The sequence below is a fragment of the Chaetodon trifascialis genome, chromosome 23 (assembly GCF_039877785.1).
Source record: "Chaetodon trifascialis isolate fChaTrf1 chromosome 23, fChaTrf1.hap1, whole genome shotgun sequence".
In the NCBI taxonomy this organism is placed as follows: domain Eukaryota; kingdom Metazoa; phylum Chordata; class Actinopteri; order Chaetodontiformes; family Chaetodontidae; genus Chaetodon; species Chaetodon trifascialis.
In genome coordinates, this window is record NC_092078.1 from 14951839 (window position 1) to 14972580 (window position 20742).

The 20742-nt window shown below is 40.6% G+C and overlaps 1 protein-coding gene across 5 annotated transcripts in view; it reads left to right on the forward strand.

Moving 5' to 3' along the window:
- Positions 1–20742, forward strand: part of nrxn2b (neurexin 2b) — a 636019-nt gene that overhangs the window by 79051 nt on the left and 536226 nt on the right. The window lies entirely within an intron of this gene.

A 20742-nucleotide genomic window follows, 5' to 3' on the forward strand; every position in this document is an offset into this window, starting at 1 on the left:
TTCTGCATAATAAAATGAGTTGTACAGTTCTGATGTGTAGAAATTATGTCATATAAAATAGTCTCGTCTTGACCTCTTCTGTGTCTTTTGCAGAGAAGTCACAAGTAATTAATTTCTCTGGTGTGAGGCAGGAGGATGTCCGTGTTCTAGTTGGATTTAGTAGTTGAGGTGTAAACCCAATGAGGGCTAAGAGGAAGGATGGTGAGGTGCTTTCTGAAAAGGCTGCTTGAGGCAGGAATTTTGCCATTTTCACTCTTCTGCTATCAAAATAGGTTTAAAGAAGTTGCTTTGCTTGAAAGATTGATTTGTTGAAGAAATAACACTTTCTCTGCGATTATCTGACTCATACAAGTTTTACCCATGGCGCAGGTACAAGTTTGAATGCGGCTGGGATTTAAAAACAAAAAACAATACTTAACATCAAAGGTGCTGAATATTTCAACAGAATATTTCAAATGCAAAATCACATATTGCTTTTCAAGTATCTCTTTCTTTCTTTCTTTCTTTCTTTCTTTCTTTCTTTCTTTCTTTCTTTCTTTCTTTCTTTCTTTCTTTCTTTGCCTGTTGTCTCTGCCGTATACACTGCTCTTGCCTTCATTTGCTCTTGGGATGTGCTCCTGTGCTGTCAGCTCATGTCAAACTCTGTTCTGTTTTACACCTCTGGCTCCCTCCTTCACTGACACATCCCATTTCCATATCTATGTTTTTTTCCCTCTCTTTCACGTTCATCCATTTCTCTGTTTCTCTTAGTCCTGCAGCATTTTCTTCACCCGCCTCCTACCTTCTCCTCTCAAGGCTATCTGGGCTTTCCATCTCTCTTCACCTCCCTACCCCTCTCTGTCTCTCCTGAGTTCACTCCCTTACTCCACTTATCTCTCTTTCACCTTTACCCGCTGTCAGCACTTCCTACTCCTGCCTCTCCTCCTTCCACTCTTATCTCCCTCCTCTCTTTCTTTCAAACTCTCTGCATCTCCACACCTTACTTGTGAATTATCTCATTCCCTCTGCAGTCACCAGAAATTGTTTGCTATGTCTTGATCATTTGTAATGGAGGGCTGAGCTCCCACATTATCTCCAGTTTTTACTGTTATAATATGTACTGGAAATGCTGCATCGCACCCTCTATAATAATGGACTCAGTAGCTCCTACCTTGTCCTGTGTGATGAAATTACTTGTAATTACTGAAGCTTCAAAAGGTAGATAACTACTTTGCCAGCAGTTATGTGCCAATTGTTTGAAGTCTTACATTTTTGTGGCACTCACAGATAAGCTTTGACAGCGCTGAGAAAGAAATCAACCCAAACAAATATTTTGTTCTAATTTTTGTTGCGGTATTGCTTTTGATAGATCTGAAGTAATAGGAATAAAATCAGCATGTAGCCATGATTTAGATCAAAGCCCTTAAGTTGTTTTGATGTAGAAAGACTAGAACAGGCTTTAACAGCTTGAGAAGCTGTATTGTTTTGTCTTTTGCTCTCTGAAGAAGCCAAACAAAAGCAAAATCCTTCATTTCTTGTGGAAAAGTTATTGCTGTTCAGAGACCCTATAGCACAGCAAATGGTGTCACTGCTGGACAGCCATATAGGTATGTCTGTCTCCAGCCATCTTGCTGTGTCTCTCATATTTCTCAGTTTCTTTAATTCTTGAAGCCTTTTCTCCTTCTCTCTGTGTCAGATTGCTGTGTGGTTGCTGGAAGCAGATACCACTGCTTGGCTCCTGGCTAAATTGAGAGCAGAATACCAATGCAGTGCTACAGTGACTGCAGGAAACATTTGTCCTTTTGAAATGGAGAGACACAGTAAGATAGAGGCAGACAGTAGACATGGAGGTAAAGAGGAGAGACATAAAACAAGAGGAAATCAGGTTGATCAACAGTGAGAAATGTAGAGGAGAGCAAGAACGAGAAAGACGGCATCAAGATATTCATTTGCTCAGTGTTAATTTATTTTCTGAGATGTTCTTTGGTTTTAGGACCGTTAATTGGGTCAGTATGGCTGGCTGCCAGCGCAGCGGTGTATTTATTCCTTTTATCTAACATGTGGGTGGGAATGTAAAGGTCTCTCTCTCTGTTTCTCTCTCTCTGTCCCCCCCGTCTCTCTCTCAGTTGGTTTAGGACACTTTAGATGTCTGCGCTAACAAATCCGTGTCTCGCTGTGTTAGCTCTGTGGTGAAGGGGCCATGTCAAAGGAAAGCTTATTTTTAAAGGGCTACTGCTTGCTCACTTCAGGGAGGAAGAACGCATCATTTCATGGGAACATTTTTAATGATGAGATGTGGCACTTGCAATATATTCATGTGTCTTGTTCGAGATGATTCACGATGTGCTACTTGATCATTTAGGCATTTAACTGATGCTCTTCACAGAGGTTTACAGTTGGTAGAGTATGCTCGATTTCCGAGACCTCTAAAGCGGCAAACAACAAAAAATATGTCACACAACGCTCTCAGTTCTCAGTAGTTCTGTACATTGCTCTAATGGCAGTGCAGTAATGATTTTATGGTGGCCCCTAAGGGTGAAGCCTCATTTGAAGACAATTAGATAACCAGAAGTAGCAGGCTGATGTTTTTTGTGTTTCATTTGTATTTTTTCAAATAGCCACACTTAACGGCATCTTCACTCTTGATACTGCAATGCAATCTGAACTGGCTTTGTTTGTACAGGAAAGTCGCCACTGCTGTGTGTGTATGTATCTGTTGCTGCCATATGTGAATGTATTTAGCATATTATGTCTGAAGTACATTGACTATTGTATTTACAGAGGATGCAAAAGTTTGGTCAAAATTTCTGGCACTCTGAATAATTAAGTGAATAGAAGATGGACTGACCTCCAAAAGTCATAACTTTAAAGATGAAACATTCTCTTCAACATTTTACTTAAGATCAATGTATCATTTTTATTTTGTACCATTTTAGAATGGAAAAAAGAAAAGGAGCACCATGCGCACCAAGACATTTGAGCCGTCAGATAATTTTCACTAATGTCTCTCCGACCTTAATCAGCTTGTTATGGTTATGGCTCGTTCACAATCATTGTTAGGAAAGGCCAGGTGATGCAAATTTCAAAGCTTTGGAAATGCTGTGGCTCTTCAAACCTTGTCCCAACAATCAACAACCATGGGCTCCGCTAAGCAGCTGCCTAGCACTCTGAAAATTTGAATAATTGATTCGCACAAAGACTGAAGAAAGCAAAGCATTTTCAGGAAGCCATTTCCTCAGTTTGTAATGTAATCAAGAAATGGCCGTTAACAGGAACAGTTGGAGGTCAAGCTGAGGTCTGGAACACCAAGAAAACTTTACGAGAGCACTGCTTGTTGGGTTGCTACAAAGCAAAATCAAAACCTCTGTTTAACTGCAAAGGAACTTGCTTTAAATGTTTGCAAAACAGGCCTGATGCATTTTAGAAACAAGTCCTGTGGACTGATTTGGAGATAAAATGGTGCAGAATTTCATGAATAGAGCACCTCTCCAACTACTGAGCACAGGGTGGATCGATCATGCTTTGAGCTTGTTTTGCAGTCAGTGGCACGGGGAACATTTCACTGGTCAAGGGAAGAATGGATTCAATTAAATACCAGAAAATTCTGGAAGCAAAATCATTCGGTCTGTAAAAAGAAAAAAAAAATCTGAAGAGGAATGGAATGGCTTTTACATCAGGAATGTGATCTTAAACACATCTCAAAATCCACAATGGACTAACTCAAGAGGATCAAGCTGAAGGTTTTGTCCCCCAACCTAAAAATCGTAGAAAATCTGTGGATAGACCTTCAAAGAGAATCTCACAGAATTAGAAGGTTTGTGCAAGGAAGAATGAGGGAAAATCCCCCAAGTGAGAACTGAAAGAGTCTTAGCTGGCTACAAAAAGCGTCTACAAGCAGTGACACCTTCCAAAGGTGGTGTTACTAAGTGCTGACCGTGCAGGATGCCCAAACATTTGTTTCCGGCCCTTTTACTTTTTTGTTATTTTGAAAGTGTAAAAGAGGGAAATAATGAAGTAATCTTGCTTAAGATATTTTAGGAATGTGTCATCTTTAACTTTAAGCTGTTTGGAAATCAGGCCATCTTCTAGTTGCTTAGCTATTCACAGTAACAGAGATTTTGACCCAGGGTACACAAACGTTTGCGTGGCACTGTATATACTTTGGGTTCTCTGACAAATACATGGTGTTGAGATGCCTAATCCTTCCACTTCTCAAATTCTGACAATGAATACACATTACATTTAAAAAAAGACATGTAGCTTACACCAGTGGCACGGTTGCTCAGCAGGTAGTGCTTGTGCCCACAGCACAGCAAGAAGGTCGCCAGTTCGATCCCCGGGTCGGGCAGGGCCTTTCTGTGTGAAGTTTGCATGTTCTTCCTGTGCATGCGTGGGTTCTCTCCGGGCACTCCGGCTTTCTCCCACAGACCAAAAACATGCTCATTAGGTTAATTGGTCCAGCCCGCCTGCAACCCCGAAAAGGGATAGTCGGGTATAGAAAATGAAATGTAGCTTACACCTCATTTTCACTCTTTTGTTTCACCTTTAGCTCGCTTTATTCATGTCTGTCACAGCTTTGCGTATGTTTGTTCATTCACACTAATATTGTTCAGGTGAAGTAGGAGGTTGTTCAGGCAGGATGAAGGTTGAAGGTGAACAGCACACAGTCAGCCTGATAATTTTTTTTAAATTGACCTCTGAGCTCAGACAAAATTCAGATTTATCTCACAAATGTTACATTGAATGCGCACAGAGGATCAAACATACTCTATATAAATCTTCAAACATTTCTGTACGCTCTTGCATGTGTGCATGTCGGTGCACCTTCCATACCATATTCATAGATTCTCTTCCCATTAGCTTGCATTTTGAAGTAGTTATGGTCAGGCCTTTTCCATTAGGGGCTGTAATTAAAGCCTCTCTGTGCCTCTGTGGGCCATTGTTTTTATAATTGATGCTGACCCTGGCTTTGTTCTCTGTTGACTCCTGAACAACAGTGTGGGGCAAGCCAGCTATGAGCTCTCAAGTCAGGGTAATTAGAGGTTAAATCAATTTGTGAAAATGACTGCTGTGATATTAATACATTAATTTACACAACAAACTGTGATCAGTCTTTCAGGTTGCCATGAGGGTGGATTTGCACCTGACTTTTAAACCATTTGCAGACAGAAATGGTAAATCCACAGCCAGTCACTTCATTGGAATTGAGTGAAAATAACAAATTTGTCCGGCCAAAGGAACAGGAAATATGTTTTACTTATGAAAAATTTCTTTCTTAGGACAAACTGGACTTCAGAATAAAACTAAGACTAAAATGAGCATAGATTGAATTTATTGATCTCTGTGGCCATTTCAGTGTAGCAATTTACAAATGCACTGGACGGTGAACTTAAATGCTTTCACATTGATTTTAGAAGATTAGATGCAGGGAATTTCCAGAATGAAAGTCTGTGTCTGTGTTTTGCTGCCCCCTCTGGTTAAACGTTTCCAGTTTGTTTCATCTGTGACCACACCCAGCTTCACCCGTTCATCAAGTCCTTAGAGGTCAGCAAAGACAAGATTTTGAGGGTGCTTTAAATGACTCTTTTAAAATCTCATTTTAATTAAAATAAAAAGGCTTGTCTACACAGTTGTAGTCACGTTTGTCACTGATTTGATGCACCTCTGATTGGACAGATATTGTTCTAATTAATGGAGTTATCTCCTCTGGCAGTGTTAAGGATTTGCATTGCACTTGTACTCTAGCCACTTGGGGCCCGAGGTGTACTTTTACATTTTAATTTCATGTGCATAACTACAGTGCTTGGGTGTTTTGTGCCTGAACTCATCCTGCAGCTCTGTTAACATGCTCCTTTCACTATGCAGCCTGTGTAGACATTGTGTAATAATCAGGAGTTGGCAAATGGGCAAAAAGATTTACTGATAACAGAGTAATTTCAATAATGTATTTTATTTGCAGTTATGTAGTGTAGGAGTGAATTTAGTGATTTTGTTTTTTAGCTTGTGAGAGGAAATGATATGAGGCAGTATCACAGAAAATTGTATGTTTGCTGCTTGTTGTCTGGCAGTGGAATAAACACGATATCACCTTTTATAAGGGAAAAAAAGTTGATGCGGCAGCCCTTTTCCAAGTTCCAAGCCAGCTGCCAAGTTCATTACTGCTCACTAATCTTCAATCCAGTTTCATCATCACTTTCTACACACACACACACACACACACACACACACACACACACACACACACACACACACACACACACACACACACACACACATATATGTATATGTTGAAATAAAGCAGAGACCTGGGTCCCTGAGGTGCCCTCCAGTTAACCGGCCTGCACCCTTCATATCAGGTTGGCTGCACCCCTTTACTGCAAGACGCCGTCACCTCAGGCGAGCCTGTATTGTAGCTGAGTAGAGAGTGAGAGAAGGAAAGAGAGAGACAGAACTCTGTTGAGGGAGTCAAGGCTTCAGCTTCAATCACACACTGTCCTTTTTATAGCCTGTGGAGATGTTTTAACACGGTCTGCCATGAACAGATGCTATTTTCCCCAACAGGCCAGAGTAATCTGGGTTTATCAGCTGTTGTAATTCATGGCCGATAAGGGCTCAGAACCCCTCCTAACACCACAACCCTCATGAACATTTTTTATGCCGCAGCTCTACATATCTTTACCCAATGCTCTGAATATTGTTTTAATATTTTGTTCAGTCAGATAGAAATGTGAGCTCAAATGTAATGTTAAAATAACCTCACTTTTTCTTGTCTCCAGCTGTGAGACAGGAATCCCTTCATACCCACACCCTTTATGCTACAACCTAGGGCTGGGCGATAAAAACAATAGCGATATGTCTCGCGATAGACGCATCATCAATATCAATAAAAAATGCGTTTGATAAAACATTCGATAATTTTTTTTCTTAGTTGGAAGAAACCTGAAGTTGCGAAGCGAGGTTGGTTGCATGAACAAAGGCACTCGCTCTCAGGTAACCGAGCAACGTAGGAAGTAATCGCTAATCAGTGAGAGAGACACGCTAACACGCCAATAATGTAACATTATCAAGTTCGGTTGCGCCATCTCGTTGTCTCGTGTTTGATGCTTCGCGAGGAGTGAGATGAGAAATAGAAAGTGAGCGCTGCAGCGAGCGAAGAAATTGTCGATAAAACAGGGAAAGTCAGCTCGCCAGTATGGAGTTTTTTGGATTTTATAAGTCGGACCGTAGTCAGACCGATGTGGTCTGTAACTTATGCAAGACTGTCGTCCCCACCAAGACCGGTAACACCACAAACTTGTTTAACCACCTTAGCCGCGCTCACTCTTTGGAGCGCAGCCGTATTTGGCAACGTCCGCCAACCACAGCACCACTGCACAAGCAGCTGACCACCATGCAGAGGTATCTGCTTCAGTGCCTGATGACAAATCATCTAAAAGGCACGAAGACGTAACGGAGGCAGCGGCATATCATATAGCTAAAGACATGCTTCACTGAGCACTGTGGAGAAGCCAGGTTATAAACATCTCTTACACGTAGTTTTTTTTTTTTTTTTTTAAACACACTCGCAATAAAAATATAATTGAATAGTTCATGTATGTTTAGAATAAGAAGAGTGACTAAAGTTGTTCATATGTCTAGGCTGGTTTTATAATTCAGTCAAGTCTACCTCAGTCTCTGCTATGTTTCCAAAACACTGCACATATCTGAAAACATTTTATTCAGCAGAAGGTGAATCAGCTTGTGAACTTTCTGCACTAAACCTGCAGAAAAAAAGTTCTCAGGTTTCTCTTTGTTTACATTTTTACACTTTTTTTTTTTAACATTTATTAGTTGAGCGTTTTCCATGGTTATGTTGACATTTCCCTTTCTGACTTGATAGCTGAGGGGATTATAATCAGAGGAAGGTTCAATTTAAAATAAAAATGTTTAAATTGAATGTATTTTTTTCCTGATCCTTATTTTAAATAGGTCACAAAAAATATCAATAATTATCGATATCGACCGATTATAAAACACTTATATCGCAATAGAGTTTTCAGCCATATCGCCCAGCCCTGCTACAACCTCACATTGATCTGATGATTATTATATAAATGTGTCAGAACATTTATTTTATAAAATTGCAGTTGACATAGTTTTTTAAAATAGTTATGGGGCTGCAATTTTTTTATTGTGTCATAAAATAAATCTAAAAAAAAATGTGTCATCATTTCACAAAGTCCTGTAAGTAAGCCCAAACTATCATTGTTGGCTCAGGATGTGGCCTGTGGCTAAGGAGGTAGAGCGGTCATCTGCCAATCAGGAGGTCGGTGGTTTGATCCCTGGCCTCAGCAGTCGCCATGCTGAAGTATCCTTGGGCAAGATACTAAACCCCAAAAACTGCCCCATTGGTATGTGAATTCATATGTACGTCGCTTTGGATAAAAGCGTCTGCCAAATGACTAATTGTAATTGTAATCATTGGCATAATATCTAGCCAGTTGTATAGTTTTTGTTTGGCACAAATAATTTCCCTTGAACCCTGTTGCCATGTTCAAAATAAGTCAAAGGTTTTCTCACCTTTACATAAGATGATAAAATATCAGTGGATCGCGTCTTTTCACTTATTCCATCCTCTCCCACTGCATGCAGTCCTGAAAGCTTTAGCTGTTTTTGTCCTTAAAGAACAGCACTTTCTTTTTTTTCCTATTATGACATAACATTCCTCCAACAAAGCATCATGGTGATAATTGCGATAATCTCCCCACTGGCAGCCACAGAGGGAGGAGGAGGAGCAAGTTAGGGCTGAGTGTGCGGTTGGGGAGGGGGGTGGCTCACTGCCTGATAGCTGAACTCCCAATTAACTTGTACTGTATACATAAATAAGTGTAGTGCTAATGAGGGGGCTGTAACCTGTAAGGCCGCCTGTAGAGGTTCTATAGATAACCTTATCAGCAATACGTCTGGCTGTGGCGACAGATGCTGACAGAATCCAAGCCATGACTTTTTGCTTTCACCAACTAGCTGCACTGATAAAGTCTAATGAGGCCCTTCATGTATCAAGTCTTCAGTAGATCAGATTGCTGAGATTTTGTTGGTGTTTATCAAAGCTGCTGTGTGCTGTTGGGGCCTGGTGGTTGTAGAGTAGCTGTTATCTTTCTATCACTATAAAGTCCCTCAATTTCAGGTTGTATTGGTCAGGGTAACCTATGGGCACAAAGATGATGAAAATACTTTACTAAAGTGTGTTAGATGTTTTAGTGGTATTACTCCTTGAGTCACAGCAGTAATAAAAATAATACATTCACTGATTGTGTTGTTATCCAAAGAAAATTACTCAGTGCATAGTAAATAAATAGCAAAATGGCAATTTGAAATTTTACATAATAATACTTTTGAAAGAGAAAACAAAAAATGTGCATAATTGGTCAAGTAGGGGAAATTACTGAGACAACATCCAGTATTTGGGAAGTAAATTGTACACACTAAATTCAGATCTACCACAAAGCACGAAGAATGTTGTAAACCACAAATAATCACTAAAGTAGTACTTAAGGTTCACCCTTTTAAAAATAATCAGTTAGATTGAGAAATTTCTCCCAGAAACCCAACTCAACAACAATACTGAGGTTTTTAGGTTGAAAGGATGGAAGCACTGAACCAAATTTAGTTTTCCAGCAGGATAAATTCAGCCAGTGGAAAACCGTCAGTGACCCTCTGAAATTAAATTGCATCTTACCATTCTTTGTCAATATTTATATCTTACACATTTAACAAATATCTAACTACTTTATCTACTCCCATTTTGATCTAGTTTTTTGCTCACCTTATACCCCCCCCCAACACACACACACACACACACACACACACACACACACACACACACACACACACACACACACACACACACACACACACACACACACTCAACTGTGTAGTCATGGCTTTTTGCTGGCTGAGCAATCTGCAAAGTTCAAACGACACATGCTCTGGGGGCTCCATTCTCCTGCTGATAGATTCCCAGCTTACTTGAACAGACAGCAACACCAAAATCCACTTTTTAGGCATGGGTGCCCAATATTCCTGTTCCTCCATACTTCGATCAAAGGATTTTATGCTACATGCTTATCTCATTCAAGTTGTCTTCTTATGTCTTGCTCTCATGTTTCTTCTTTCTTCTGTACCTTTTGAGAAGGGAGGAGGGCCCTATATTGATAAGCACTCCAAATAACAGAAGCTGATCTAGTCCTGGTTTTGGTTGCGTTTAAAAAATAGAAAAAAAGAATCCGGTAACAACTGCTCCAGATGAGAGACTTCCTTAAGTCCCTAATCCCTTAATTCCTGCCCTTTTTTGCATCTTATGAATACTTTCATGCAGATTGCTTCTCCTTGAGAAAGCAAAAAGCAAGCATTAATGGATAAATGTGAGATTTAGTTGCTTGACTCAAAGGAGTCGGAGAGTGCTAAGCACACGCAAAACATATTTGTTTTGACTTGTATAATGTGTTGGGGTGGTAGTGTGGTATGTAAGTGGACTGGGTGCAATCAAGCAAATGGCTTCTAGGGAGAGTGTCAATGTGATGTTTCCAGTCCACCACCTCTTTCACCATTTTCTCAGGTGAGTCTTTACTGGCTTGAAGGTCTCTGCCAGTGTGATCAGCCGTCACATACAATTAAAGCTTGCTCTCTACCCCTGCTGTCATTCCACAAGTGGAAAAGTGAGCGAGAGGTCTGGCTCATACATCCCTGCCACATGTCACTTGCTGTCCATTCCCACTGTGGTAGAGCCATAGTAGAAACATTAAGCCCAGACAACAACAACAATGGCAAACAAAAAATAACCGTGAAGTTAACCCTTTAAAAAGCTTTGTAGTGGTATTCTGTCCCTAATGCTTTAAAGTGCTTAGGGTGTTGCAGTCCCACAGTGCATGTGTGACTGCAATGTCACCATGTTGTAAAACCATAATATATATATAGTTTAGACAATTATTGATAATTTACACAGGATTTTTTTCAAGTATTAGATGAGATCATCAACGTGGCTCTCATTGCAATACATGCACAACACACTGCAGAAGTATGTTAGACAGCTTTTCTAATGCAACAACAAAGCAAATCAATAAGGGATTCTCTAATGGCTTGTATTTAACGTGTTGGCTATGCAGGATCAGTACCCTAATGTACTCACTTCAGTGGCTTTAAATTTCATATACATAGGTTTTTGAGTGTTTGGCACAAAGCTTTATTCAGTCTATAGACTTTTTTTTTTTTAAAACCTTCAAGGTCTCCTGTCTATTTGTGTGCACTGTTAATTAACAGAGAGGCGGCTCCCCAGAGGCTGCAGTCACCAGAAAAGGGTGTACTATCAGGCAAAGTCACACATGTTCTATTTCAATATCTGCTCCTGCATCTTACCATTTATGAGCAGCTGAAACTTTACCTCTGTATAAAAAAAATATCTGCTTATGCAACGTTGAAATTAATTGAAATCAGTTTCAAACATCCCCATGTTTTTCAGTCTTTCCTCAATTTTTAAGGAACAAATAGGAATTTTAGATATGTTCTCTTCTGTGATATCACTACAGTTACTTTACCATGTAATACATTGCTGCTGGTTACTAAGCATTCAGCAACGTCAACCCTTTGATATTCAACAGAGGAGACAAGAACTGAAGAACACTGTCGTTAAATACAGCTGAGGTCAAGAAACCTCACTGGTAAAAACTGTAAACCAGCAGAAAAATGACAATTACCAACATAAACCACCAGCTGCTGATGTTGCGTTTGTGTGTGAAATATTGTAGAAATAGACTTCAAGCATAAATAAGATTAATTGTTACCCGATGCAGCCTATTATTTAGTGGTGTAGTCTCACCACACTATTAAACCTTACATTCATACTCAAACAATCCTGTGCCTAAATTCGTTGTTAGTCACTAAAAACGTTCCATTAGTGCCATAAACAGCACTGCATGTCAAACAAGCAAGACTATGTGCAGTTCATTTTATTCTACTCTCACATATCTATTGCTTGACATTGACAAACGTGCATTGAAAAAGGCCCAATGTTTTTAATACCTAAAAGCTGGGAGGCAGTTCAGGAAAGCAACTTAACATGAAACTTAACACAAAAATGATACGACTAATATGATTATGGTACCATGCACTGGCAAAAGTGTGTTTCTTCCTTGAGAAGAGCAGAGCTGGAAAACTATCCAGGAGTACCTGTTTGGGATTATCCATGCCAAAGTCACCTGGAATTACACTGCTTAATTCTCTAAGATGAGGGTTGGGAGAAGGACTGCTGACAGATGCGCAACTGCCATCCTGTGCTGAGGTAACTACTGGTGCTGTTTACGGCAACCCAGGTCCCAGTGGTGGTGGTGGAGGAGGAGATGGTGGGAGAGATAGCATGGTGGTAGCTTCCCTTTGCAGTTGTGGTTGACGACTTGGTGGTAACATCAACGCTAGTTCCTATTTCATGACTGGAATCTACAGAACTAGCAGTAGCTGATTCTTGTAGTGGGCTGCACCTACTGAATGACTGTCCTGATCAGGTGAACTTTTGTTGTTGCTAAACCACTGTCTTGTGTCCATTTCCACTGAGAAATGTCGTTGCTAATACTGTAACAAAGGTAGCCAGATACTGGCTAAAGTGAGGCATCATGCTGACATAAAAGAAATTAAAAAAAGCAAAACCTTTGAGCAGTTGGGGTCACTCACGCTGTTACACACAACTCAAAATCAGTCTCGTGGATCACCAGCAGACAGTGTGCTTAGACCACATTATCAGAAACTGAGCCAATTCTTTCAGACTTTTACCCCTCAATAAACATATGATACTCCACTCATGTTGCAAGGTAGCTGAACACAAAAGAAACATTTGGATAAAACACATTTATAATGCCCTGTCTGATTCTGCCATTCCATCAAAACTTGGCTGAAACAACACACCTCCTCAATACACTGGATGGTCAGAGGCTGTACAGAGCTTCTGGGTCAATGTGTAATTCTAACTTCAACTTCAGAGGAGTGCCCAATTGTGTTCATTATTTATATTTTACAGTCCAGCAAATTGAGTCACAGTCATGTTGTGTTTGTTTTTTGAGAACTGCTGCAAAAGCAGGTCAAAGAACTCAAAAGTACAACTCAGAGACAGGAAGAGGTTTGGTACACAGGTAATGAGTCAGAGGAAAAGGTAGAGAAATCCAGACTCAAAGGGGTCAGGGAAACTAGCAGAGATTAAAACGAACAAACAAACAAAAAAATATCCACTACATCCACTACACTACATACACTAATAAATGTACAGTAGGGACATATTGCTGGAAGGCTTGACACAGGCAACAAAGACAAACTGGCATTGAGAGAGGGGAACACACACATACTAAATACACTAGGGAGGGAAGGACAGTGGGGGTCAGGTGAAACTAATCAGGGTGGGCCAGACAATCACAGAGGCGGGAAACGAGAGGTGAGTACATCAAAATAAAAGAGGAAACAATCAACAAATTAATGAACAAATGACACAATTAAATACATAACCTACAGAGCAGGGCAGGATATGACAGCTTGGTTTATTGCACATACTTGTGCACAGTAGGCGAGAAAGTCAGCGAAGCGTTAATCTCGGTCAGCCAGTTTTGCTCTGTAACCCCAAGCTGCTGCTGGAAATGATGACTGACTGTATTGTGACTGATAAGAGATCCTTGCAACTCCATGCATCAGGTGACCCCCCTGTGGCCCTCTCCGGGACAACTTGTTTGTGCATTGAGTCATAAACAAGATACATGGTGAGGCAGGGAAGAATGGTTGGGGGAAACAAACAGCAGGGTGAAAAAGGCATGAAAGTGTGGAGGAGATTTTGCAGACCACTGCGAGGCTCGGAAGACATAGCTGTACCACAGACTGTAGGAAAACCACTCACACTATCTGTTCTTGGGATTCCACTTCAATCAAACACCTGCCAGCTGAGCAGCAAAAGAGGACTGTAATCCCCCTCCCTCTGACAGCCAAAGACCGCTGCCTCTGTAATATGACAGTATTGATATATGGAGTAGAGAAAGTTCTGATGCTTCCCATCGTGCCCCATAGCCAAGAGTGTGTGACTTGAGCCACTGTTGATACAGGTGCAAAATACCCACCAATACACTGTGGGATTCAAATTGGCCATCTAAATGCCATCTAAATGAGCTAAGGTGTCATCACTGCTGATGTCTCGGCAAACAGGGTGGCATTCATTATTACTTTATAGATCTCCTGTGAACTTGGCTCGTTCTATGACATTTATATATTTATTTAGCCTTCCAAACAGACGGGACCACCTATGGAGTTAATGCAGCGCCGGCGACACCAAATTACTAGGAAATGAGCTCTGATTGCTGATGTGCCTGCTGCTGTAATGCCATCACTCAAGTTGCAAGCTGTTTGTGCTTGTGACTCATCAGAGCTCTCCTGCCTTGCTGCTGAGTGAGACTTGACAACATCGAGGATAAAACTTCTGCTTTATTTTTTTTTATTATTACACTACTTCCAATTTGCTCGATGAAATAACTTTGCTTATGGTAATCTGACACAATCTGTCCTGTTCTACAAGAGCATGGGGAAGAAAGTGAGAGATTTGTACCACCAAGTACCATGTTGTACAGCAGACAGGACAGTGAGTCATAGAAATCATAGCATTCAAAGTCTCAATAAGATGGCCAAACTCGCTTGAACTAGATGACTTAAAAAGAAACATACAGCAGAGAATTGGACATAAAGGAGAGATTTAGATGGAGGTAGAAGAATCAGTCAGGAATGAATGACATTGTAAAGCATGAAGAGCGCAGGGATGTAAAGGAAGTACTTTGGCTTATTGGTGGACAGAAAGATGCTGTATGACATAACAATGTGGCAGAGGTAGTGACAAAATTGTCTAGTGTCTTAAGAATAGGCTTATGTCTTTGATGGCCCAGGATGAAATTTGACAGTGATAATGGAACAGCCTCAAGAGTGCTGAGGGGCAGCACATGGCGATGCCAGCCTGCAGATTGTGTGTCTGCTGTAGAACTGCAATCAGAGGAAAGATGTGGGAACTATGGGTCTCAGTTTGTGTGAGGCCTCGATGGCGAGGATGACTTTTCAGTGTCTCACCGGCAGGTTGACAGGTGGTATCGAAATATCTGCAAGAAAAGGAAAGATGAAGGTACAGTGGGATTGTCTCTCTCTCTATCTGTGTGAAGACATTTCACATTTTCTCCTTTCTACATCCAGTTCCCCCCACTGACTAATGTTTGCCACACAGGCATGGACCTTAATGATAGTTTTCAGTTTCATCAGCGTCAATATGATGATATGATAACGTGATGCAAGAAAACAGACTTTATTTTCATATTCTAAAATGATTATTGTAATCATTCAATCTCTCCATGCTTTTTGAGCAGTCATCACAACATAGCGCTGCATTTATTCACAGCCATCCTTCTCAGCAAAAGACTTAATCACACATTTCCATAAACACACAAACACATTGACACACACATCCTCTGGCGTCACTGTTCACAAGCCGAGCAGGGATGGTAAATATTGACTCACAGTCTTCTCATTAAAGGGCTTTTTGACTATCAGAGCCTGAAAAAGGACATATAGTACACTAATTGCAAATGGTAGAATGCCAGGGGCAGTGTGTGCTGGTGATAATGGTCGCCCTTTATCTTCTCCTCTGTCCCCTGCGTGGGCTTATTGCCAAGGGATAACTTGGACTGAAGGATGGAATCAGATTAGAGGTCATCCTGGATCCTAAGAATTCACTGTAAATGCAGAAAACATAGTTCATGTGAAAATAGGGTTAATCTTGTTATGCCAGAAGTGCATGCCAAGTTTATACAATAAGCACGGCTTCTAGTCCCATTTTCTCTGCCAGCTGTTGTCTCTGTATTCCACTAAGCCATGCATTTTTTTGAATCATCTTTACAGCTCAGAGTTAAACATAATGCCTTCCCCTAATACTTGTTGTTTAGTCTTCTTTTAATTGGGCACAGCAGCAAAGTCATACAAAGTCACCAGTAACAACTGTAAAATGTGAAATATTGAAGAAATGAGGCTACATAGTTAAAGACTTTGTGTAGGACTTCGTTTGTCCACTATGAGCTCTATAAATTGACATTTACATCCAGGATTTAACAAGATAGAAGATTTTCGTCATCGCCAGATCCATCCATCCATTGTCTATACCTGACCATCTCTTTCAGGGTTGTGGGGTGGCTGGAGCCAGTGCTGTAGTCTGCGTGATACGCCGGTATACGCCCTATACTCGTTAGAATTTTTTTTCCATATATCCACTTGTGAGCATGCGTAACAACATCATTTTGTAAAAACTTTCACACGCTGATTAATTCACTACATTAACCCAGTCTGTGTTCACATGACTTTTGGACCTCTAAGAATTCCGTTGCCCGTGACGGCAACAACAACACAATTCTTTAGCAGGCATTCTCCGCAGTATTGCATAAAGGAGAAAATCAGCGAGTGAATTGCAAAGAGATGAAACGAAGACAACACCAGGCAACACTTTTTCAGTGTTTTCTGAAGCGTGCCACTGAACCCATGGCCACTTTGGGTGCAGCTTCAGCAGAAGAGGTTGGAGAAAAAAACAAAACAGCTAGATGAAGCTGAAGCTTCTCTAGATACCCCGGAGAAGGAGCCTGACGTTAACACAACGCCAACCGCTAAGTGAAATTAGCATAGCAGGGGATTGTTGGTATATTTAAATATGTTGTATCCTCTCTCGGTACATAAACCACTACCATTGGCTGGTTTCTCAATGCTTTATTCGTGAACAACCAGGCTTCTGTGGGCCGTAGCCAAGACAAAAACAAGCAAACTCAGCTGACCAACTTTTAGCTTGGCTTTTTCACTCGCTTACACACTCAGAACATCCCCAGTTCCCGCCCACCTCCAAACAACCCATTGTCATGGGAATGACAATGACTGACAGGCTTCTCAGCCCCTAAGTGTTTGTCACGTTCAAGAACATCAGGGAAACCACAGAACTATGAACGGTTATACAATATCTAAAAAAAAGTGATAACTTAGAGACTGTGTGTGTGTGTGTGTGTGGGTGTGGGTGTGGGTGTGGGTGTGGGTGTGGGTGTGTGTGTGTGTGTGTGTGTGTGTGTGTCTCATCATTTCCTTGATGAGACAGGTGAGAGCTCCTGGCTGGCCTTGTGGAGTGAAAGTCAGGCTGGTTTTATTCATGTACTAAAAATACATCTGTATCTGAATCACATTCACTATGCAATGATAATAATAATAATGCACAGCCTACAGTATACATCTTGAGAGCATTCTGAAAGACTGGTTATGTTATCAACATGTTAGGAAGCAGCATCAGACACAAGGTCATGATGGTGCTTATGAGGTGTTGCTCCAAAATGGTTGTTGACACGTTGTTCTGGAACGGGTGAGTATGAGTATAGACAGTATACCCACGCATGCAAACTTCACACAGAAAGGCCCCTGCCCGAACCGGTGATCGAACTGGCAACCTTCTTGCTGTGGGCACGCGCACTACCTGCTGTTCCACCGTGCCACCCTACTCGCCAGATGTCTGGATCTTAATTTATTTATAATTCTTAGCCAATTTGAATGCCTTGGTGGTTGCCTCTAGTTTGGCTGGGCTTGTTCTTATCCTGGTGAGTAGGCCAACCGATCATGTTTATTGAGGGTGTTAATCTCTTAGCATTTTTATGGACTTTTATTCTTTCACTCCTCTCTATGCCTGGATCATAAGCTCCTCACCGGCACCATTCCTGGAGAACCTCAAAATATGATCACTTCCTTGTTTATCTCAGAGATCGAGGGTGAGTTAGCCTGGATCAAGCCGCTACTTATTTCCTCCCCCACTTGACCAAATCCAAAAAATGCAGAAAAGGCCACACTTATAAATCTAGTGGTGTTTTCTTCTTGACTTCAGTGACCATTGCCCAGTAGCATGCATCCATGACATGAAATTGCAAAGATCCAAACCACGTATCACCGTCAAAAGGAATTTCAAACACTTTCTGTTTCCGAGCTGAAATGTTTCTGTCCGTATGTTAAGTGCTGTGGATGCTGCCTGGCACAAAGTGCCAAAAATCTCCCCCGTGTAATAGACTCACTTTTATTTGAAATGCTCATCAGTTTATGTCCTTCCACTATCTGAAAGTAAAGAAAATCCAGCTAAGTTTAAAATAATTATTAAATAATTCTGTTTCATCTTTTCCTGCTGAAGTTGTTCAAGGTTCTACACTATCTCGGTTGGAAAGAGTTTATTAGATGCATTCAGAGAACACTTTATTTCTTCAGGTTATATATTTTAAAATGCCAGATCTCCTCCATCTGACTCTAATCATAGTGCACCTTGCTGGGCAAACAAACTTGGCACTCACTTGCATTGTCATTGAAGCATTTTAGAAATGTGTTGAATGCTCCTCTTTCACTTTATCCAAAAAAAAGTCCATGGAGGCTAATCGGTTAGAGCTAAGGCTCTTATTGGTAGCAGCTCCATTTTTAATTGAATGCTTATTTTATGTCTTTATTCTGACTGTGGTACAGAAAGAGTTGTTGAAGACAGTCTATGTCCTACCCTTGATTAAAAGGGGTCTGTCAAATTAGCTGAGTAATTTTTGACCAATTTCTAAACTTTCATGTCTATTTTACCAGAAACTGTTAAATGAACAGGTGAGAACACTTATCTCAACTAAATGACGTTAGTGCATTACATAATAAGCAGGATTGTGCCACCCTTTTCATTGACTCATCTAAGGCTTATGATACTATTGATCATCTTCTCTTAAATGACTGAACTCAATCATCTCAAAATCATGTAATTGGTTTGCAGTTTATCTCAGTAGTTGAGCATAAGCTCAATGGTTCTCAGTCCAGTTTTTCCAAGTGAAAAAATATACTTAAGTGAACTTAAAGTGTGTTTAAATATTGCAAAGTATGTTTCCAGTACATTTATATAAAATGAGCATGCACTTTAAATAGGTTGAAAGCATATTTTTAATACATATACCACTCCTGTTTTAATGTATTTTGTGTCTTTTGTAGCTGTCACTACACCTGCCCAGGGACTGCAGGTGAATGTTAGCCAGGTTGGCTAAACTGGCACATTTACAGAAATGTGCAGTGTCCCAGTAACTTCATACTGTGTGAATAAATAAGAACTTAGTCCTTAAAAAGGAAACTTGCCTTTTGTTTCCTTAACTGTGAAACCTCTAGAATTCATTCTGCCCTTAGGTTCATAACTGGGGATGGTTTTAGAATGCATCAATATTTGCTATATGACAGTTTGGTGGCAGTCGTTAGCGTTCAGAAGAGAAAGGCACCGCAGTCTGTTTGTTCTATAAAGCACCTCTTGGGAAACTACATGAGAAACTCTCATGTCTTAACTATAAATCAAGTTCAGTCTCCAAGTCCCAAGACTGTTTAGTCCTGGAGGATCATCATGTCAGTACTGAGACTGGGAAACGGGCTCTAAAATACGATGCACCACGCAAATGGAACAACCTGCAGACACTCTTAAAACTTGATGAGTCGATCCCTTTTAATCAATTTAAATCTCTTTTGACAGACATGAAGCATTGTGAATGTAGGTGTTTTATTTGAATTAGTGTTGCCTCTCATGTTGACCTGCTTGCTGTCAAACATGTTGATTTCTCTTTCATGTACCCCTGTTGCTTTATATGTTATCTAATGTAGTTATATTGTGCGTATATATACGTGTGTGCATGTGTGTGTGTATGCATATACAATACTGTGTATATAAAGGCTTAGCTCATGAAAATAGAGGCAAGAACAAGAGCAATAGAGAGTAGAGATAGAAAAAAAATCACAATCCCAAAGAAAATTGTTCTGCTGTTCACATGTCTGATCAAGCTTAGAGATGCTATTACTCTATTGTCACTGCAGCTGTTCTCCCTGGCTTAACTCTAGAAGATGCACTGACCTTTTCAACACTTTACCACATCAGGTCTATTACACGCCGACAGTTCACCTCTCCCTTTTCCTTGTGAGAGGATAATACCAGCTCCCCTTTTTTATTGTGATGAAAAGGCAGAGCTGGCTTTAGCGTGATTTCATTTCCTCCGCTCTTGGAGCTTCTATAGGCAGAAGTCCTGACAGTCGCTTTACCTGAAAGCAATCACCAGGAACGACCGTTGCTTTAGTGTGTGATTGAATACCAATAAATCTTACCCTCTTTATTTCCCCTTGAACAAAGAATAGTGGAGGAATGCCAGCTTGTACAGACAAGAGAGTGGATTATCTTCCGTGGTGGACTTTTAGCCATATGATCCTGCATCACAGGGCAAAGCTTCCGTCAAATATGGAGTCCAAGGGATTGATTGAAGCTGATACTATAAACCATATGATACTTTGAACATTTATATTGCCTCAGCCATTCAGTAATCTCTGTACTGTATGACCAAGGATCTACTCTTTTCTTTGACTTTTCATTGCCACTGGAGGAGGATAGAGCACAGAAATCATGGTGACTCAGAACGTCTGCAGTCTGCCTCCCACTGGAGCTCCTGTCCCATCCGTCTATTTTTATTCAGCACAATTCTTTGTGTTTTTCATCTTTACCACAAAGTGTTGATCTTGGCTTATGTATACAACAAGCCTAGACAGTCACCATCTGCATCATTATGCCTCCTGATTTTCAAAGACTAAACCATGACGCAAGCATCTCAAAATGCCTTCCAGGATGATTTTGTGAAGTAAGGGCAGATGGGGGTTGGGATTAGTTCCATGTTTTAT